Source organism: Aethalodelphis obliquidens, unplaced genomic scaffold (genome assembly GCF_003676395.1).
Source record: "Aethalodelphis obliquidens isolate GAN/ISIS:26980383/991018 unplaced genomic scaffold, ASM367639v1 scaffold17, whole genome shotgun sequence".
Taxonomy (NCBI): Eukaryota; Metazoa; Chordata; class Mammalia; order Artiodactyla; family Delphinidae; genus Aethalodelphis; species Aethalodelphis obliquidens.
Genome location: NW_020837961.1, coordinates 29,731,506 through 29,754,518, shown reverse-complemented (window position 1 = coordinate 29,754,518; position 23,013 = coordinate 29,731,506). Strand labels below are relative to the sequence as shown.

Below are 23,013 nucleotides of genomic sequence, written 5' to 3'. Positions count from 1 at the left end.
GGCAAATGAGGTCACAAAGCTGGTTTTTTTTATGTTGTCCCAAATTAAAACTGAATTCTACAATGGAGTCAAGATAATATGGCCAAGGCGCCCAATTTTTCAAGCAACATGGTGGACTGAGCTGAGAATAAAGAGCTGGAAGTCCAACAGTGTAGTTTAAGAGATTATTAGCACTAAAGTGCAAGAACAAAAATTAAAATAAACAGCCAAAATTATGATGCTTCTAAGTTTCCATCCTTACCGCCTTTCTCTCTTTGAACGAGTAAGTCCCTGACCAGTGTCATCTATTCCACAACTGAAACCACTTAATTATCTCCCCAATCTACATCTTCTAACCCAGAGCTAAGGTCTCCTTTTCATGTACGTATCTGACACTTTTACCTCAAGGTCCTACCAGCACCATTAACTCCACAAGTCCCAAACTAATCTAAGTTATCTGTCCTCTCAAACACATTTTTCCTTCTGCCATCCTCAGTTTGTCATAGAAATCCTATCCTCTCAGTCACCTGGGCTAACATCCTTGGAATCATTTTTTTTCCTTCCTCTCCATAACTGCCCCCTTCTGATCAACAGTCTGCCTTACTGTTCTCCCTGTACGACTGGCCCACATTCTCTACTCCAGCCCCAGGGCCACCTTCCTGGATCAGATCCCCAGTACCTCAGGGCCATCACAATAGCCTCCTGAATTACTGTATTCTCTCTCCCCACTCCAATTTCTCATATACACTACTGCAAGAATAATATTTCTAAGGTTGTGACTATGTCAGTCTACTAAAAAAAAACCTGTAGCAGGTTCCCTCTGCTTACCTGAAGCAAACCAGTCTACCTAAGCCCCCAGTGGCTTTCTCTCTTACACACCCTATGCTCCAGCCAGTCCATAAACTCATAAGTCTAGGCACTCCCAAAGTAAGCTCGATCTTTCCTCTTGTTCACAGTAGTATGGCCCTGAGATGCCCTCCCCTTCACCTCTACATATTTAAAGACCAAGTTTAAATGCCACCTCATTCAGGAAGCCTTCCATAATTCTCTCTGTAAGAAGTACCACTTCCTCCTGCCGCCTCCCCCCTGCACTTGTCTAGGGCTGTAATCCCAGAGGAATGACCATATCCTACCGTCAGCCTCTTGCTGTCTAGCCTATGCTTGAGACCACTCCACAATCGCCATCCTAAATACACACTCGGTCCTGGCAGCACACAGCTCACCGTCACCCCTCAGGTTCCCTCCACAGCACTTTGTTCATACGTGAATCACTGCACACGCTGATTCTACTGTAGTTCGCTGTTTACACGTCTACCTCCTCCAGGGCAAGGATCAAATCTTATTTATCTCTGCAGTCTAACGTAGTCAGCTCTCCGCACACCATCCGAGCTTAATTCCCTGCAGAAAGGGTCTTTTCTTGCTTATTTCTTGTGTCTCTCCCACGAGAATGTCCACTCAGTGAGAACACAGACTTTGCTTGTTTTGATCTCCACTATTTTCCCAGCATCTAAAACAGTGTCTGACACATACTAGGTGATCAAAAGCGTAGGATGAATTGATAAATTGCTGCATGATTCTCACTGTCTAGCCCAGTCCTGGCACACCATAGTGCCAAAAAAATAAAAAGTTTGCTGAATGAATCTTGTCTTGTGTAAAAGTTATTTTTATACACATTTTAAAGCTCTAACAGTTAGTGATCTTGATATCCTACTCTGGTACCTAGCGTAGTGCTTTATACATAGGAGGTCCTTGATTGATTTCTATTAAATTGAACAGGTAGTTCAATAAATTAATACCTTACTCGAGCTTTCATCTTCTAAATCTGAATTTGTCTCATCTCGTCAATAAAGAGGAATCTGTATTACTTCTTATGACACAGGATGCCTCCCTCCCAGGGGGAAGGCAGCACTGCAGAGTGAAGATTACCAGCGGTGCTGTCAGAGAGGTCTGGGTTCGGGTCCCAGCTCTGGCACTGCTCAGGTGTGTGACTTTGAGCACACTGTTTAACCTCCCTTCAGCTTCCTCCTTAGAAGAAGATTAGGAGGACCTCCCAGGCAGAGCAGTCTATTTACTTCACAGCTAAATGAACAGCCAGTCCTAAATCCTTTATTACCCCTTCTTTACCAGCCTTAAATCGTTCTAACTCATGTTAGACTATTTTAATATATGTTGCCTGAACTTGAGTGGGTCATTATTTAATATAGTAGTGGATTATGTTTACAAGGCATTAATTCTCCATTAACTTTTCATGACCTTACAGCCTTTCAGCACTCATCCAGAATGCACAGGTGACTTGAGCACATGACTGCCATCATTCCTAAGACTTTCTGGAGTCACAGCAACATAGTGGCCCAAGGTGGCACTACCTCACACAGAAGGGCAATTCTCTTTCCCACACAGGAAACAGCACAACAATCTGATAAGTGATGGGTACAAGAACTAGACCCATCAAATACATTACACAGTGACATGACCCTGGCTTAGGATGGGACGATTTCTTTTTTAAAATAATAATAAAGTGCTTAATGCTAATGTAAGTGCATCTCGATCAAAATGCATTCAAATCCCTCTGGAGGACAATTCCGTCGGGACGTAGGGAGTGCTTAGCCAGGACTCACACAGACGAATGTCACTGATCAGGTATGAGGTTATGACTCAGTCACAGGCAGGATTCACTGAGGTTCACGTAGATGGGCAGAGAACACAGTGAGTCTTCTGCACAAACGTTAAGAGGTCTTTTTCTAAAAGCCTTATTTAATAAAAAGCAGCGACCTGCCAAGGAAGATAATAGCATAGAACCAATCTTTAAAAGACAGAATTCAAAAGATCATTCTCTCACAAATCTTGATATTACTGCCTGGCACAGAAAATACTTGCATAAGGAGGCACAAAAATATTTTTTGCATAAGTAAATACTGTCAGCATGGAAGCAATATGAAAATGTAAGACTTTACTGTCAAGTAGTAAACCAAACAAAAAACAACTGAAAGCCAAATCTCTGTTGCTCATGTGAAAAGAAGAACACTTGAGAATAAAAGGTCAATAGAACTTTTGTTGGCCAAATAGCTAAGGCTGGCCACCTTGTGAGCTGACAGAGCTGTCCACTATTCTGAGAGCGCCTACACCATGTTAAGTGTCTGAATGCATTTTCTCAAAAGTCAACAAGCGAAAAGCACAGTGCTAGTGGTGACCTGAATGAAGCTGTGACAAATGTCCTGCTTGAAGATAATCTTCAATAGCGGCAGTTATTGGTTCAGTACCACCAAAAGTGTTCCCAGAGATTAAAAGGCACAGGCGTAGCTGTGCTATTTTATTTTATTTTTTAAATTTATTTATTTATTTTTGGCTGCATTGGGTCTTCATTGCTGCACGCAGGCTTTCTCTAGTTGTGGTGAGCAGGGGCTACTCTTTCTTATGGTGCGCAGGCTTCTCATTGTGGTGGCTTCTCTTGTTAACGGAGCACAGGCTCTAGGCGCGCGGGCTTCAGTAGTTGTGGCACGCGGGCTTCAGTAGTTGTGGCTCACGGGCTCTAGAGCACAGGCTCAGTAGCTGTGGCGAACGGGCTTAGTTGTTCCGCGGCATGTGGGATCTTCCCGGCCCAGGGCTTGAACCCATGTCCCCTGCATTGGTAGGCAGATTCTTAACCACTGTGCCACCAGGGAAGCCCAGATGTGTTATTTTAAATTCAGTTATTCCCACTTAAAATCCATGCTGATTTAAGGTGTTGGAGAGAGGGAGTAGGCAAAGCAACTTACTTCCAAAATCAGGAGGTAAAGGAGCAATACCTACCACAAAAGAGGTTAAGTGACAGTGGCTACAAAAAAAATCAACAAAAATATTGAATAAATAATCTTGAATAGCAGAACTTGGCAAGAATCCCTGATACTTTTCAGTGTAAGAATGTGGTTCCAGTTCTGTGATCTTTCACACTAACAGGGACTTTTCCTAAACACAGAACTCAACATCTAAGGAATTTAAAACACTTGATAATAGTTAATTCAATTCCCTATTACATTCCTTCCTGGTTAAAAAAAAAAAAAAACACAAATTTTGCAAAATGTATTTTGCCCATGGAGGATGGGAAGCACCAAGATGAAATGAATGACTTGAGAGTAAAATGCATCCCTCTGCCTCATGGCCAGAAGCAAAAGTGAGACATCCTATGGCATGAAGAACGACTTCATCAAAGATTTTCACAGAAACAGCAGAGTCCACATATCCACAGGAGTATGAGCCCACACATCCACAGGAGTATGAGCCCCTTCAAAGACTACACACTCGTTACAAAAATGTCCGCCAATGCTCAAGACATCTTAGGAACAAATCTTTTAAGGCTGCCTTCACGTATATAACATTCTTTTGAAATCTTCAACTGTGACAAATTTGGGTCTTTGAAAGTGGAATTTGATATCTGTAAGTTGGAAATACATTGAGAAAATAAAGGGAATCATCAGGCTGGATTTTATTTTTAATCAAAAGAACAAGTGCTTTCCTTATGCGGCTTGTAAACTAATACTTCCAAAGACAATTCTTTAAAACTATTCCAAACTCCCTTTCTAAGAGCAGCAGCTATGGAATAAGCAGGCAGCCTCCCCAGATGACCTCTTTGAAGGGCACCTTTTGCTTTTTAGGATGTCTTTGGTATTGGCATTGCACGTGCACTTAATTAGGTACCAGCTAAATCTGATTCCACTTTTCCACATTATTCATTCATTCAACAAATATTTATGGTGCACCTAATACGTGCCAAGTACTGTGTTAAATCCTAGCAAGATGATGGTGAGCAGGCCCACTACCTGTCCTCGTGAAGACGATTTACATAAGCACACAAATTATAACCCATAAGTCAGTCCAGTGGGAAAAAAAGACATATGGTGATGCAAAAACCTATTAAGAAATGATTAAAGAAGACAATGAGGTGATACAAACAAACTTTATTTAACACTTTATGAAGCGGACAACCTCCTTGCGGAGAACTGCAAAATGGGGTGGACAGCTGGAAGCCTTCATAGGATAAAGAATAAAAAACAAGGAAGAGAGGGACTTCCCTGGTGGTCCAGTGGCTAGGACTCCAAGGTCCCAACGTAGGGGAACTGGGTTCAATCCCTGGTCAGGGAACTAGATCCCACATGCCGCAACTGATCCCGCACGCCGCACTAAGACCCAATGCAGCATGCATAAATTAATTAATTAATAGAACAAGGAAAAGAAAAATAGAAAACATCGGTGATCAACTAGGGCCGCACAGTCACCCTTGTCTGGAGTGAGAAGGCCCAGAGCTGGCTTGGCCCTTGCAGAATGGCTGACTAGCTATGCTCACTGCGTTCCTGGTCAAGCAGAGCGGTTTCAGGGACACCAGAATCATCTAAGTGTCAGTTTGCTGAGGTGGCACCTGGGCAGAAGCGGCTGCATCTGGGGCCTAGAAAGTTATTTCAACAAGCATATAATAGTGAGATCCAGCTAGTGTGAAGAGGCTTCCCTGAGGAGATGTATTAGTTTGAGCTGAAGATAAATAGGAGTTAGCTAATAAAAGCAAAGGGGACTATGTGGGGAGAGGTATGGAGACAGTGGGGGTGGAGGAGAATGATGTTCCAAGTATTGTGAACAGCATGTGCAAAGGCTCTGTGGCTTTTTAAAAGACTGTGGGTACATTAAGAAGTGAAAGAGGGACTTCCCTGGCAGTCCAGTGGTTAAGACTTCGTGCTCCCAATGCAGGAGGCATGGGTTCAATTCCTGGTCAGGGAGCTAGGATCCCACATGCTGCATCATGTGGCCAAAAAGAAAAAGAAATGAAAGAGGGGACTTCCCTGGTGGCACAGTGGTTAAGAATCTCCTGACAATGCAGGGGACACAGGTTCGAGCTCTGGTCCGAGAATATCCCACATGCTACGGAGCAATTAATCCCGTGTGCCACAACTACTGAGCCTGCACTCTAGAACCCGCAAGCCACAACTACTGAGCCCGTGAGCCACAACTACTGAAGCCTGTGTGCCACAATTACTGAAGCCCATGCCTAGAGCCCATGCTCCACAACAAGAGAAGCCACTGCAATGAGAAGCCTGCACACCACAACGAAGAGTAGCCCCCGCTCGCCGCAACTAGAGAGAGCCTGCACACAGCAACGAAGACCCAACGCAACCAAAAATAAATAAATAAATTTATTTTTTTTAAAAAAAATCTATTGTAAAAATCTAGAAGAGAGGGTGGAGCTATCACAGATGAGAGAAATGAATGGATCTGAGACACTAAGGATGTAAAAGCACTAAAGGTTTGGATGGTATTCTATATTTGTTATTTACTCAAAGAAAATGCTTTGGTTTTGCCTAAGAATTCCTTATTTGTTAATTATTTGCAAACAAAAAAACGTCATGCAAATGTCAGAGTTCTTTTTCAGAGTTCTGCATCAATTTTATCTTCTTTTAGATAAAGAAGAAAAAGTAACAAAGAGAAAAACAAAACTTAGTATCTCATTTTATGTAAAACTGTGTGTTCTCGAAAAACTGAGCTACACCTGGGTAATAAAAGAACCTATATCTTATTACCGAGTAAATATTTCTTCCTTGCACAAAAACACACTAAAAAATGCAGAACAGATTATCCTGATACTATATCAAGTGAAATGTAAACCATTATCTCAATTATTTCCATACATCATTTCTCCTTTATTATAAGGTACATAAATCAGGTGATTTTACAACTCTAAAAGGAGGGAATGGCTGAGAGATTTAATAATCACCATCAAGTTTTATAGTAAACCATTTAGTAAGCAACTAGAATGCCCAAGAGACTTGCAAGGATTTAAAACTATTCTTCCACCAATGGCTTCACCCACATGGAAAAGTCATTTTTATACCTATATTACTATGATATGCACTTGTAGTCCACACCCTCCAAAAGATACAGCTCTCCAGTAGGCCTGGGTTACCATGTCATAGCAATGTAGTAAGAAGTTCAAAAGGTAGTCAGCCTTGTAAACGCTATGAATACACATATACCACAAAAAGTTGAATTTTGTACTGAATTGGCCACATGTTCTTGTGTCTGATGTATACAGGCCAATTTGCACCACACTCAGAACAAACATAAAGGAGGAGACTGGGTTTCAGCAGTCTCATATCAACAACAAATGTACCAGCTAAATTCTAATTCCATGAGCTAAGAAAAGTCTAATTTTGAGACTGTGCAACTAGAGTCTATACCACCCCTTCAAAATGCAGGTTTTAACTTGGAAAGAAACAAATTCAGTATGGAAACCACTGAGGAAAGAAAACCACGGCATGTTAATAAACTGACTTCTAAAGGATAAATGCATATTTAAACATGCTGCTTTTGGCGACTTAAGTCACAACCCAGGCATTACTTGATCGGAGACTCTGCATATGAATTTCTATTTTCTTTCCTTTAAAAAAATCATTAAGCGGGCTTCCCTGGTGGCGCAGTGTTTGAGAGTCCGTCTGCCGATGCAGGGGACACGGGTTCGTGCCCCGGTCCGGGAAGATCCCACATGCCGCGGAGCGGCTGGGCCCATGAGCCATGGCCACTGAGCCTGCGCGTCCGGAGCCTGTGCTCCGCAACGGGAGAGGCCACAACAGTGAGAGGCCCAAGTACCGCAAAAAAAAAAAAAATCATTAAGCAACTGAAGTATATGTGAAGTAACTTGAATTGCCTAAAACACTGTCTTGACAGTCATTATCCTCTGTAACATATACATTTAATCCTGAATTGGGCATATAGTGGTATTTTAAGAAATAAAAATTCTGGGGACTTCCCCGGTGGCGCAGTGGTTAAGAATCCACCTGCCAATGCAGGCGACACTGGTTCGAGCCCTGGTCCGGGAAGGTCCCACATGCCGCGAAGCAACTAAGCCTGTGCACCACAACTACTGAGCCTGCACTCTAGAGCCCACAAGCCACAACTACTGAAGCCTGTGCGCCTAGAGCCCGGGCTCTGCAGCAAGAGAAGCCACCACACGAGAAACCCGTGCACCGCAATGAAGAGTAGCCCCCGCTCGCCGCAACTAGAGAAAGCCCGTGTGCAGCAACGAAGACCCAACGTGGCCAAAAATAAATAAATAATATTTTTTTAAAAAACAAAAACAAACAAAACCACACACACACAGTTGAAAGATGGGCCCTATAGTAAAGATGTTGACCCTTTCATGATTTCATCTGCTTGACAAAGATGTCATGATGTCACTTGGCACGTGAGGTTCCTAAGCGGACCATGCCCCTTCACACACTCACCAGTATTTCAGTGAGGAACAGCAAAAGGGGTTCTTATCTAAGTCTCAGGTCTTACAATTTCTGAATTCCAAGTGAAGGGATAGTCATTCACCCTTTACTTTTCTTGAGAAGCACCAAGAAGTATGTCTGCAAAGGCAGCAAAAGCTTGAAGGATTAACGAGGATGTTAGATGTCTCATATCTAATTTTTATGAACAGAAAAAAATGGACGTTTGTATTTATCAGGGCTTAATATGGTATGTTCCAGAATCTGAGAGGACCTGATTACTGAGGCATTTTGGTTTACCTTTTCTGGTTTTCACTTTTTATTATGGAAATTTTCAGTACATACAAAGTTGAGAGAGTAGTATGATGAACTGCCATCACTCGGCTCAAGAATTAACAATGTATAGCTGTTTATAATCTCCCATTCCCACTCCTTTCCTCTGCTGGACTGTTTTAACACAAACTTCATATATCATATCTGAAATAAGCAGAAAAAGCGGTCTGCAAAAACATATCACTTCCTAATCCCCAGAAGCTGTGAATATTACTTTACATGGCAAAAAACTGTGACTGTAACTTTGGATCTTAAGGAGGAATTTATCTTGGATTACCCAAGTAAGCCCTAAATGCAATCACATGAATCTTTATAGGAGACAGGCAGAGGGAGATGAGACACAGACATACCAAGAGGAGAAGGCCATGAGACAGTGCAGAGAGATGCAGCCACAAGCCAAGGACAGCTTCCAAACCTGGAAGAGGTAAGAATTCTCCCCTAGCATCTCAGAGGGAGCATGGGCCTGCCTACACCTTGATTTTAGACTTCTAGCCTCCAGAACTAAGAGAGAATAAAGTTCTGTTGTTTAATCCACCCAGTCTGTGTTAATTTGTTACCGCAGTCATAGGAAACTAATACAATATCACGTAATCTGAAAAACATTTCAGTATGTATCTTTAAGAAATAGACTCTTTTTTAATAATAATATAATTATCATTCCCTTTTTTTAAGAGTCCTTTAATTTGTCTAATATCCAGAGTTTAAATTTCCCAAATTGTCTCATAATTTTATATTTATAATTTATAACTTTATGTTGATTTAGCCAAACCAAGATCCAAACATGGTTATGTCTCTTAAGTCTCAATGCCACTTTTTAAAAAATAATAAATAAAAACACTTATCTGACACTGACTTTGGGAGAAAAAATAATAGTTCCTCTTCCTTGTTTTTCTTGCCACTTATTTCCTGAACAAACTGAATAACTTGTCCTACAGAAATTTCTGCATTCTGGATTTGGCTGGTCACATCTCCATGGTTCTTTTTGACAAGGTCCTCTTTTTCCTATGCTTCTCATAAACTAGTAGTCAGATCTAAAGTCTTGATCAGAATCACATTCAGCTTTTTGGCAAGAAACTTCAGAGATGGTTCTATATATTCCCTATTGCATCAAATTAGGGGGCACGTATTCACTTCTTTCTCTTTTTGTAATGTTAAGATTGATCAGTGGGTCCTGGGGTTATCAGCCTGATCCATCAATTATAAAGTTCCCAATCAGCCTTTGACCTAATAGTTTTCACAGTCACAGATGACCATTCCCTAGATCTGTTATTTCATTAGGGGTAATGAAATGATACTATTTTCTTTATATCATTCCTTCTGCATTTACTAGCTGGAATTCTTCTAAAAATAAGATTTTTGTTCAAACAATCTATTTGGTTACTCTGAAATACAGGGTTTTTGTTTGTTTTTTTTAAAACAGGAAAAGTAAGATAAATGCTTGACAACATCTAATTTTTAAGGTAGTGCCAGGACGGACATCCGCCTCTTGACTACAAAGACTACCTTGTCTGTACTCAATGAATGTAACTTCTCCAGTGTACGCAACTTAGTCCTCAAGTTACCAATTCAAATACTCAGCCTACAATATGAAACCTGGTTTTTTTTGAGATTTATTTGTGCTTTTATTTGCCAGTATAATTTAACTACAATGGCCTGAAAACTTTTCTGATCTAAAAAGTACATTTTACGTCACAGTTCAACACACACACACACATATGTAATATGCATACATAGATGAAAGTGAAACAAAAGAATATGAAACCTATTTTTAAAGAATAAAAGCCAGGATCCAACATGTCTATGTCAATTTGATGTCAATTCTTAGGATTTATGCCCATCAGATCAGTCCAAACTCCTCAACCAACCCCTTCAAACCACTCACCCTGAGTCTACCTGATCCTGTTTCACTAATACAACCCATCTTCTCATTCTGGACTCTGTGCCTTTGGTTCAGTGCTCTGCACACCTGCCTCTAACCCTGCAACCAGCTCAAGCTGTCCTCTTCCCCCTCAAAAGTAAACACGCGGGGCTTCCCTGGTGGCGCAGTCGTTGAGAGTCCGCCTGCCGATGCAGGGGACGCGGATTCGTGCCCGGGTCTGGGAAGATCCCACATGTCGCGGAGCAGCTGGGCCCGTGAGCCATGGCCGCTGAGCCTGCACGTCCGGAGCCTGTGCTCCGCAACGGGAAAGGCCACAACAGTGAGAGGCCCGCGTACCCCCAAAAAAAAAAAAAAAAAAAAGTAAACACGCCTCCTGCTCCTCCATCCAGCACCCTCCTTTCTTTTATGAATGGCACAATCCTTCTTTCAGGAGACTGTTCTTTCTCTGCGTCCTAACTATGGATATATATATTTCTAGATGGGGCTGCCAATTACCAAATAATTTGGGCCCCTGGCCACAGGGAAAAGGGTGTCACCCAAGCGAAGTCGACCAGAGGCATTCCTGGGATTCTGAGATGTAGACTAAAAGAAAGTGAGGCCCTCTTTCTGGGTGATCCTTGCCTTTCTAGCAGTCATGCCCCCAGCCACGTGGAGGAAACTGACTCAGAGAGAAGTAGGGATAAGACACAGAGAGTCTTGGTGGTATAGGAGTTTTCAGTTTTGGTTTCCAAGACCGCCTTCACTTCTCCCATACCTTTGACCATATGAACCAATAAATTCCCTTTCTGTACAGTTTAAAATTTCTAAAATTTACAACCAAAGGAATCCTAATATGACCCCCACCATGACTCTTGAAGCCTATGCCCACCATGACCTCTACCTTCCTGGTTTCTTGCACTTACTTTCTATACAAATAACACTTCATCACATGCTGTCCTGATTTTTTTGTGTGTCAAATACATATCTGTCACTATCTTTTGTGGCCTTGCAGACATATATCTTACATACCTTTTGAAAGACCCCCAAACAATCCCTAGAATAGTGCTAATAGAGCTTCAGTAACAAATAACAATTACCATGTATTGAATATTACTTCCATGGTAAGCACTTCACAGGAGTTATCTTATTTAACCCTCACGGAAACCTCCTGGGTTGGATGTTATTATTTCCACTTAGAGACAAAGAAGCTGAGGTTCATCATAGGAAAGTAACTGGTGCAAAGACACACATTTACTAAATAGTAAAGCAGGGATTTGAACCAGATTTGCATCCAAATTGCATCCTCTTCCCACCTCACCCATGTTGCCTCCAACAATGATAGAAACTTGCTAATTAATTTACCAGAGACTGTAATTGATGAAAGACCTCCATTTAACCCCTGATTTTCCACTAACCTCAAAGTGCAGGTCCCTTCATCATTAAGAATAACATTAATATATGAATGTACAAATAAATACGCTATATGAAAATAAGTATCTTGAAAAAGTTATAATACAATTTCTCCAAAATTGCTTCTGGCAGCCTGAAGATGAAATCCTGGCATTTCTCTTAAAGTAACAGGCAAAAGGAATGAATATTTATTTAAGACCACTCTGCCAGAACAAGATGTATACAACTCCCCTGGCAGTGATATTTCAAAACAGCAAAAGGAGATTTGTGAGCACCTGTCAATGTGTAACGTGCCTTCAGCTCTGCAACTGCTCACAGGAATATTCCTATGTCATCATTAGACACTAATGTTATTGAGCACTCCCATGGCTCGGAGGCAAGAACAGAAGCCCTTCAGGAAGAAAATGGCTCCGTCTTCTTAGCTCAGCAACGACAGGGGCCAGGAGGACAGGAACAGCAATTTACTGGTAGAGAACCTAAAAGCCACCGGCTCTCATCTCTACATGATCTGCATCCTTCAGGCCAACGTTTTCAATTCCATGCTTGTGTCTCCAATTCCTGCTGGACACATCAACATGGAACTCCCGCTATCAAATTAACTTTGGGGCAATAATAGTTTTTCAGCATCTAGCCAAGTACTTTCCATTGAAAAGTGTCCCATAAACTTGTCGGTGGTTGTCTGTTTCTCTTTTTTCCTTTCTCATTTTCACCACTTTACTTGAGGGCCTTATACCATACACACACTCTTCTGGGAAATATAATGATTGTTCCTAGAAGGCCAGAAGCTGCTATCAAAGAGGCATGCTCCTTATTTATAATTTGGCAACAGCACAGCCAAGGGGAGGGTATGCCGAGCACTCACTGAAGAATGGCTGCATCCCCTGATGGGACGAGACTTTGCTAACTTGCATACTCTGGTCAAAGACAGGCCCTAAAGAATTCATTGCCATCACAGACTCAAAAATACTTCAGATGAGATCGTATATATGATAGTGCTTTGTGACTCTAAATTACCCCTGCTAGTGATGTGGCTGTTACAAAGGCAAAGACCTGGGGAACAGGTAGGCGTATGGTTTGAAAGAACTAACTAGGTCCGAATAGAAGGAGGAAAAAAGAAAGAGAGAGCCCAGAGGATTCAACAGAAAGCCTAGACAACAAAGGGGATGTGGTGGTGGAAAGTTTCAAGTTAGCAAACGCCCACTCAGTTCAACAAACACTTACTGGATGGCAGGCACTGGTCTACGTCTTGGGACACAGAGCCAAAGACAGTCAAAACTAATTCAGCCAAGATCCCTGCCCTTCATGGAGCTTTATGTTCTTATTCGGGGAGACAGCTGATAAACAATACACATAATAAATAAGTAAATTGTAGTATGTTAGAAGATAAGTGCAGGAGAGCAGGGGAAGGGGGATGGAAAGTGCAGAGGGTTTGCAATACTCTCAGATTAAAAGGCATGCCAAAGAGCATAATGAGTCAGATTTCCAATGATGTTCCTCAAAAACTACATTCAAGGGACTTCCCTGGTGACGCAGTGGTTAAGAATCTGCCTGCCAATCCAGGGGACATGGGTTTGATCCCTGGTCCAGGAAGATCCCACATGCCATGGAGCAACTAAGCCCGGGCACCACAACTACTGAGCCTGTGCTTTAGAGCCCGCAAGCCACAACAACTGAGCCCTCGAGCCACAACTACTGAAACCTGTGCGCCTAGAGCCCATGCTCCGCAACAAGAGAAGCCACCGCACTGAGAAGCCAGCACACCACAACGAAGAGTGGCCCCCGCTCACCGCAACTAGAGAAAGCCCACACGCAGCAATGAAGACCCAACGCAACCAAAGATAAATAACTTTTTTTAAAAAACTACATTCAATTGCAGGAGAAATGAGGAAAATCAAACAGAGCTTGAATGAAACGTGCATAAAAGTTGACAAATCCAAATTGCCTAGGAACATACAGCTCATTTTCCATATTTCGTCTTCTTCACCCTTGTTCAAAATTATTGACACCAACAGGCTACATAACCTATTTACAGAGGAAGATATGAAACAACTTAGCCAGAGGCAGAGCAAAGGAAATTATAAGAGACAAGGGCAAAGCAGATGAGAGCAAAAACAGGTGCAAAGCAGTACCTCAGGAAAAGGCTAATTCAACAGGACTTTAAATATGACAATTTCTTCTTAGGAATAGTTGGCTCTAGGTCGAGGATGATATATAAGTTTCATTTCTAGTAACAACCCCAAACAGCTGGCAAAGTCCTTCTGGATCCCTGCATTGATAAAGAGTTCTGGGTCCTGTGGGCAATGAACTAGACATTTCTTCCAAGAGGTCAGGATGGAGGACTGCGCACACATGCCCTACACTTGCCTTTCCTTCCTTGGTAGAGCTTAGCGCTTATAAAAAAAAAAAAAAAAATGCAGTAAACACTCACTGGCCACCTACAATGTGAAGCAAAACCAAGAACAGTGGAGGATTTGGAGTGTAGAGCTTGATCCAAGTCCTAATGGAATTTATAATATAATTTGGAAGAAGAATAATTACACAAAAGATAACACTAGAAAGCATCAAATGACTAAATTCCTAAAATTTCAGTACGGAGATTCAGATGCCAGGAAATTGCTACAGGAAAAGATAGCCAAGAAAGGCTTAAAGGAGGACACAGGCTCTGAACTGGGCTTTGAAGAATTCACATTACTGAAATAACTGGAAAGAGGAAGGACTGGTCCCAGCAAGATGGCAAGTAAGGAATAGGCAGGTGTGCTCAGGAATGAGGAACAGATCAGCACGGCAGCCAGAGCAGAGGATCTAAACAGGGCACCAGATCATAGATGCCTTGAGTATTAGTCAGGGATCTCCAGAGACAAGAGAACCAACAGGAGACGTATATATAAAGGAGATGTGTGTGTGTATATATAGAGACAGATAGAAAGGTTTATTATAAGGAATTGGCTCATGCAATTATGAAGGCTGAGAAGTCCCAAGGTCTGCACTCAGCAAGCCAGAGAAGTAGGACAGCTGATAATATAGTTCAAGTCCAAGTTTGAGGCCAAAGGCACAGAAGATGGATGCCTTAGCTCAAAAACAGGCAGAGTGAGCAAATTCTCCCTTACTCAGCCTTTCTGTTCAATTCAGGTCTTCAATGGATTGAATGACGCCCACCCACAATGGAAAGGCCATCTGCTTTACTCAGTCTACCAATTCCAGTGTTAATATCATCCAGAAACACCCTCACAGACACACCCACAATAATGTTTAACCAAATCTCTGGGCACCCTGTAGCCCAGTCACGTTGGTACCTAAATTTAACCATCACAGCTTGAACTGAGTCATTATCCAGTAGGCAACAAGGACCGTGATCAGAGACATGAGCTTTATAAAATCAAACTGACTGTGGCATGAAAATGGATTACAGAAAGAAAAACTGGAAGCAAAAACAAGGTAAAAAAATATTATAATTGCCCATGTGATAATAAGAGGCAGACCATCAACGACAAACACGTACAGGATTCTATTCAAGATGAGGTACTCTGCTAGGTGATTAAGATGAGCTACTCGTGTCACCCTACAGTTTAATTTGATGTCAGGATCGAAATGGAGACCTATGCAGCAGGACTGGAGAAGCAAGCCTAGGATTCCAAAGGTCAGCAATGAGGATGCGGATTTAGGGATTACCCATATAGGGAAGGGAGCCGAGTTGACAGTTTGCTTCTGGCGTGCCCATCCTGACAGAAGCTCGCAGGACAGCAGGTTGAATCAGTCAGTCTTGAGTCAGGAAGCCTCATCAGACCAACTCGTTTTTGTGATTCACTGGGGAGGAATGACCACTCCTAGGTGGCAAACTAATCCTAAAACATGATCAAGAGGTGGGATTACTTTAGAGGAAAAAAAGGCAGGAGGCAACACAACCAGCCTGCAACACCTAAACACAACTTACAAGCTGATTCATCAAGAGCAACTGCAGGGTCCACTTTCCAAATCAGACACACAAAGTCTTCAACAGGAACCCAGTGGAGAAAAACAAGGAGGAAATTGAGAGAAGGTCAAACTTCATCAAGCTGATAAGAGATTAGCATTAACCATTAAGTTTCTAACACAACTCAGGTATATAGCAGGTTATCTGGTATTTCCTGAAGCAAATCAAGGTCAATGGAAGTCCTACTGTCACATTTTTCATAAGCATTTAAATTACTGCATCTTGCTTAAAATAAGCCAAAGTGAAAAATAAATAAATAAATAAAAATAAGCCAAAGTGTAAACAGTCTGCAATATACACAAACAGGAGAGATTTTAAATATTCAACTTACCAAAAAATGTTAGAGAACAGGCAGTAACCAAGACTAATATATAAGGTATGTTGCATCTTCCCACGAAAAAAAAATCAAAAGAACTATATACAAACGATGAAGTTTCTCTTGTATTCTAAGAAATTCTTTTTTTATGAATTTTTCATACAAAAAATGTCAAGAAACATTTTTCCTAATACAATAAATATGGGCAGCAGCATCTTCATTTTGAGGATGCACAGAGTTTCATGCTAAATGACCTACTGACGATCTTTTTTTTGGCTGCGCCATGCTGCATGCAGGATCTTAGTTCCCCGACCAGGGACCGAACCCGTGCCCCCCTGCAGTGGAAGTGCAGAGTCCTAACCACTCAACCACCAGGGAAGTCCCGATGATCATATTTTTACAGTATAGCTTATATCACTTATGCATAAATACACACATGTATATATATGTCATATATATATATACACATAAGGTGTGTATATGTTTATATTGTACAGATATTTATATTTGTTAAGATACTTTTATACTCATTCTGATATATTACAAAGAAAATCATGAATGAACTCCAAGTTCCATGACCACAAACAAAGCAGAAGATACTCATCTTGAGGAATGCAACATAATCTTCTAATTTAATGCTTATGAACAAAGTTTGGACTCGATGAAAATATTAATCGACTAAGATGGTCAATAAAAACTTTGCCACAGGAATTTCTGAAATGTCTCCTTCAATGAGCCTGGGTCATGAAATTTAGCCAAAGTATCATATTTCACATCTGCCACACACAGATGAGTGAAATCAGTTCCTGGGACTTTCTATAGGCCTAAAGATCTTAAAATTGACCCATGACCAATATTTCAACAGAGGTAAATTTTCATACAAGAAGAGGAGCTAAAATACACTCACTCTGCATTCTGCAAAACCTGGTGGATTCTCTGAACTCCTTAATAGCATGTCCTAGAATAATGTTCTTAAAAAAATTTTTTTTTAACTATGCTCCATAAAAAATAATTAGCAGCTCATCCGACAACTGCAGAGTATTTTTATAGCTGTTATCGATTACTATGTTCTCTTGGGGAAAACATTAAAACCAAAAAGAACCTGACATGTGAAGAAATGAGGTAAGCCTTACCTAAAAGCTCAGCGCCTTCTGTTACTACGAGCTTTTGTTTCACAGTCGGGTCCTGTAATAATAATTTCTATCTTCAGTCCAATACATTCAAAAAAGAAAGCTATTAATATAATTTACAATGTAGGGACACTATTAGAGGAAGTGTAAATTAGAGGAATTTAGCACTTTCATACCTCTGACTCTTTCACAAACCTTTCCTACACAAGTGTACAAAGATAGACTTTAAAGGATGTTCTCTAAAGCTCTAGTCTTACTATAGAAAAATGGGAAACAACCCAAATTTCCAACAACAGGAAACTGTTAAAATAACCTGTCATGCAATACTATACAGTATGATCTGTATGTATGGTCATGGGAACATTTTCAACACCAATTAAGTTAAAAATAAAAACGAAGTTGAAAGTTGTTTTATATTACCCCACTTGTTATTAACAATCACAATAATAAATATATTTTAATACAGGGAAATTTGGGGGAAGTTTCTCTAGAATACAAGATCACAGTGCACTTTATCTTTCAACATTACATATTTCTGTGATGTTTGAATGTTGAATAATACGTATTGTGTGTATAATCAGAAAAAATAAAGTTTTATTTTAAGTTAGTGATATAATTGGAGGGGAAGTAGGAAAAAATTTTATGTATAAAGAAAAGGGAAGGGGCTTCCCTGGTGGCACAGTGGTTGAGAGTCCGCCTGCCGATGCAGGGGACACGGGTTCGTGCCCCAGTCCGGGAAGATCCCACATGCCGCGGAGCGGCTGGGCCCGTGAGCCATGGCCACTGAGCCTGCGCGTCCGGAGCCTGTGCTCCGCAACGGGAGAGGCCACAACAGTGAGAGGCCCGCATACCGCAAAAAAAAAAAAAAGAAAAAAGAAAAGGGAAATCTTAGGGTGTTAAAAACTTTTCTATTTTAGCTCTACAATATTCTCTACAATATTATCTGCCTCTACCTCTCTTTTGGAAGACAGCTGTTTCCTTATTCTCAGAATTTCAAAACTGAACAACATACACAGACATTGGAAGGGCCCCTTACCATCTCCCGTTAGTAATAGCTTATAGGGATAAAAGTTTAGGCCAAACTCCAGTATTTATCAAATTCAACACTGTCAGTTCCTGAACAGTTGCAAACAAACTGCAAAGATGTCTCTAAGTTATTTCAGAATTAACCAAAAAAAAAAGAAGAAAAAAAAGGATTCTGCAGACTCTGAAACTATTTGAAGCATTTTCATGATGGAAATACGAGGAATTAGAGATAGCTACCTACTTTTGAATCCACAGCCCTGTAACCTATTCAAACATTGTAAAAACTAGATGGAAAGGACAAGAGAACAGTGCCTGGAAAGGTAACTGAGGAATCACAAGCATGGGGGAAATTTCCACCTGCCTGGGGAAGGGTGTGAACCTGTGCCGGGAGAGGGGTGTCTCCACATTCATGTGACCTTGGCAAAACAATTAAACTCTTCTACCACAATTTCCTCACCTGCAAAATCAAAGGACGGAGAATAAACAATCTCTGTGGTCCCTTTCGGCTCTAAAATTCTGAAAACAAAGCTTTACTCTTTCCTTGCCAAAGGATATCTTAAATATATATATATATACATATACATATATATATATATATACATATATATATGTATATATATACATATATATATATATATATATATACACACACACACATGTGCATAGCATAAAATGTAAGGTATAAGGTTATAAGGTACATGACCAAAAACAGCAGACGCCTGCCTGGCTCCTCCCCAACCTTGAGTTCCACTCTCCAAAAGAAGCCCCTTCAACTCTTTTAGATGTTTCTTCTAGTAATTACTTCCATATTTGTAAATCACACATTTAGATTACTATTTTCTGATTTTTCTCAATTTTAGACCCTACCAAAAGTTCCTTATGGCAACTATTGGGGCATTTATCACCTGTCCCACCTCCTGGGGTGCAGCTACACTGTTGAGATGCAAAGGATATAAAGATTATACGCATGTACACACATGTATAAGAACGTGTTTCTATATAGTCCTGTCCCCAGTGAGCACTCATTTTGATTAATGAGAAATAAGGTCCCATTCTAAACACTGCACATCTAAACACTGCACAAAATGTAGCAGAGAAAAAATTAAAAGCCCGGCCTCTAAATCAGAAAAGTCCTGCATTCGGGCCTGAGTCCACCACATACAGGAACAAAGTATGCACCTGAAAATTCCTTATTTTCTCTGAATCTCATCTATTTTCCTCCTGTGTAAGCTGAATATAATACACCAACTACAAAATGGTTAAATCACAAAGCACAAATACGGTATACCTGTGAAAGCACTTTGTTACTCATAAAGCACTATAAAAATGTTACTTTCCGTTACTGTCTTCACTAAGAGATCCCTATAAATGAAGCGCCTGAAGTTACTGGTCACTGTTCTCCTATGTAGGCTAAAAATTAAGAGTCAGAAGTCACTGAGAATAAGAGTGAAATAGATGTAAATCATGTTCCAAGGCCAGAATCTGAGGGTCCAGCTCTTCAAAGGGTCTATGTATTGCCCTATGAGACAAATGCACACAGAACAAAGATTGAGCATCTCAGCAGGGATCAGAGAAAGCAATTGTTTTATATTTGCAGAGAGAGAGAGCTTCCTTACCTAATTTTCTTTATAAAAGTAATATAAGGGGACTTCCCTGGTGGTCCAGTAGTTTAGAATCCACCTTCCAATGCAGGGGACCCGGGTTTGAGATCCCACATGCTGCGGAGCAACTAAGCCCATGCACCACAACTACTGAGCCCACGCGCTCTAGAGCCCATGCGCCACAACTAGAGAGAAGCCCGCGTGCCGCAATGAAATATTTCACATGCTGCAACCAAGACCTGATGCCGCCAAATAAGTAAATATTTTTTTAAATAAAAATAAAATACAAGAACATAATTTCAAAAGTCACTCCTCAGGCTTCTTCTAATATGTACCTCTATATTTCAAAATAATTTGTACATCTGCTTTTTGATTTGCAGACATAATCTATTGGCTTCCTATTACAACAGAAAGAACTTTGCAGAGAAAGTGTTTTGGACCAAATTTGGGAAGTTATCATGAAGAACTGTCCAGCAATGCATTACCGACACTACAGTAAAACAGTCCTCTCATTTCTGGTCTTCAGAGGCCTACATTGAATGTGATACAACCATAGTGTCTCTATTTAGAGGCAAGTAGGAGGCTAGCTGGGCAGATAGATCTAGATTATGAGACCACTCTAAATCTCTCTCTGAATCTAGTTCAGTGATACTCAGTTTCTCTTGTCTTTTCCACATGCCCCACACAGTTTAATCCTGTTCCTAAAGCTACAGGTCAAATGACAAATGGGACCCCAAACGTAACTTATTTCAAGACAAGCATGGAAACAATTCTATGAGCTGTGCGGAAAGGGGTTAACTGGAACTAAAAGAAACCAGCCTTTAATTATCTGAAAAGTTATCTAAAGCCAACAAATATGATGCACTAAAAAGTAAATTTATGGACTGAATCTCCTGCTCCATTTCTGCCCAGAGAAGACCACTAAACTTCTCCAGATGTGGTCTTGGGCTGTGGCACGCTACATTTGGGCAGTTTCAGGGAAAACATCCTGTCTAGTGCCAGGTGCGCAAGTGAACTTGAGGTCAGGCAGGTGACCCTGCTGACCAGGCATGGTACATTAAGGAGAGGAAATCTTTTCTCTCGCTAATCAACAGGATAAAGGTGATTAAGCAGGAATTATTTTTTCAATGACCTACATAATTTCATCAGGGCTGCTGTGGCTATTAGCAGAGAGCAGCTGACTTTCTAATGAGATGAATTTGATAGCAGGGCCCTGCCAGAGAAGGCAGGGAGTGGGCCCAATCCACAGGGAAGCAACAAATGGTGCGCACTGTTTACTACTCCTCCCCAGGGCTGTCTCTCCTCTGTTTTGGGCTCCTTCCTTCCACGGGGAATACTCCCCACCCTGGGATGCCTAAGGCTGCAGCACCTGCTGAATGGTGGAAGCCGGGTCTATTTTTTTTTTTTTTAATTTTTATTTTGTATTGGAGTATAGTTGATTTACAATGTTAGTTTCAGGTGTGCAGCAGTGTGATTCAGTTATACAAAGACATACATCCATTCTTTTTCAGATTCTTTTCCCATTTCGGTTATTACAGAATATTGAGTAGAGTTCCCTGTGCTATACAGTCCTTGTTGAATATCTATTTTACAGATAGCAGTGTGTATTAGTCCAGCTCTGTCCCACCCACTTGGATCCACCCATTCTTAATAAACCCGAATAAATTAGGAGTCTGGGATTAACATAAACCGGGTCTATTAAGAATGGATGGATCCAAGTGGGTGGGACAGACCTGGGCTAATTCATCAGAACTGCCCACGTGACTCCCAAAGTCCCAAGTAAACAAGGTTACCGCTGCCACCAACACCTCTCTCTGGCTGGGCTTGAGATAGGACAGCAGTTAGTTCCACTCCCTACCAGAAGTGGAATTAACAAGGGACCTTTGTTAAGGTCGGAGCAGGACACACACACGCACGCACGCACACACATACCATCATCATCATCAATAACAACCACGACTTGAACGCAGTTTCATTAGAGAATTTGACGAAACTGAGCAAGAGCCACCCAACAAGTGAGTCCTAACACCAGGAAAGCGCTGCAATCCTCAGAGTGGCACCGCCTCTGCCTCTTGTGTGAAAGCGAGGAGGTCGGGAAAGGAAAACTGAGCCCCAGATCTCTTCGCCTTCGCCTGTTCCTCCGGTAGGATCCGGCTCTCCGGCCCCAAGAACCAAAAACAGGGTGGAGAGCCCAGGTGCCATCCTCCTCTGTCAAAACAAGCTGGCTCTTTCTCCCCCGGGATCAGTCACCGAGTCACGCCCGGTCCAGCAGCTCTGGGAGCCCCCTCCTCCCCGCCGTGCCTCGGCCCGACACAGCAATCTTGTTTGGGATAGTCCCAGCGGGGGCCCCCCCTCACAATTCCTGCTCCTCCCGCCAAGTCGGAGAACGCAGGCAAGGGATACTTCTGCTCTCCGCCTTCCCATAACCCCTAAAATAAAATAATCCCTCAAGCGCAAATCTCAGATCCGCACGCCACGTACCTGTCAGCGGCCGCGGCTCCTCCTCCCGGCCCGGTGCGGGACTCGCCACGACTGTCCGAGGACAGTCCAGAAAGTTTGTGCCACCACCGCGCTGGGCACCGCGAGGAAGGGGGAGCGGGCTCCTCGCCGAGACCGGGACAGTCCGCTCTGCGCCCCGGCCGGCGGCCGCTCTCACGCCTCGGCCCGGGTCCTCCCCACCCACCTCCAAGTCTACAGCGGCGCCCCGGGAAGAAAGTACGAGGTGGCAGAAGGTCGGAGCGCAACTTTCCGACGGTGCGTCAGCCGGTGGCGGAGCCGCGCCGCTCCTGGGCTCCCCCGCCCCCCAACCCGCGCCCTCGGGGGAGCGCGGGCGGGGCCCGAGCCGAGGCGGGGCCCGACCTGCCTGGCCGGCCCAGGGGAGCTCGTGTCCGGCCCCGCCCCTGCCCTCGCCGCTAGCCTCGCCCCTCCCCCCGGAGGGGCGGCCGTCAGGTGCGCGGGGGTCGGGCTCAGCTGCGAGGCCGCCCCGGCGCCCGTTGCCAAGGTGAAGGAGGCGGAGCCTCTGAGGGAAATTTTCCACCGAAACTTAAACCCCGCGGAATGGAGGACACCTCGCCCCTGGGGACTCGCCTGTCGCTGGAACTACACCCCTTCACGAACACACACACACACACACACACACACACACACACACACACACACACA

General features: G+C 42.4%; 1 protein-coding gene across 10 annotated transcripts in view; it reads right to left on the bottom strand.

Annotated features, from left to right (window-relative positions):
* Positions 1-23,013, bottom strand: part of FHIP1A (FHF complex subunit HOOK interacting protein 1A) — a 278,113-nt gene that overhangs the window by 254,511 nt on the left and 589 nt on the right. For 4 of the 10 annotated variants that reach the window (XM_027117173.1, XM_027117176.1, XM_027117174.1 and 1 more), the window contains exon 1: positions 22,333-22,618. The exons of 1 other annotated variant lie outside the window; for it this stretch is intronic. The gene's annotated coding sequence lies outside the window, so the exon portion shown is untranslated. Of the gene's footprint in view, positions 1-22,332; positions 22,621-23,013 lie in introns of those variants that run through there. 5 more of the 10 variants (XM_027117169.1, XM_027117168.1, XM_027117177.1 and 2 more) reach the window with 2 other exon arrangements.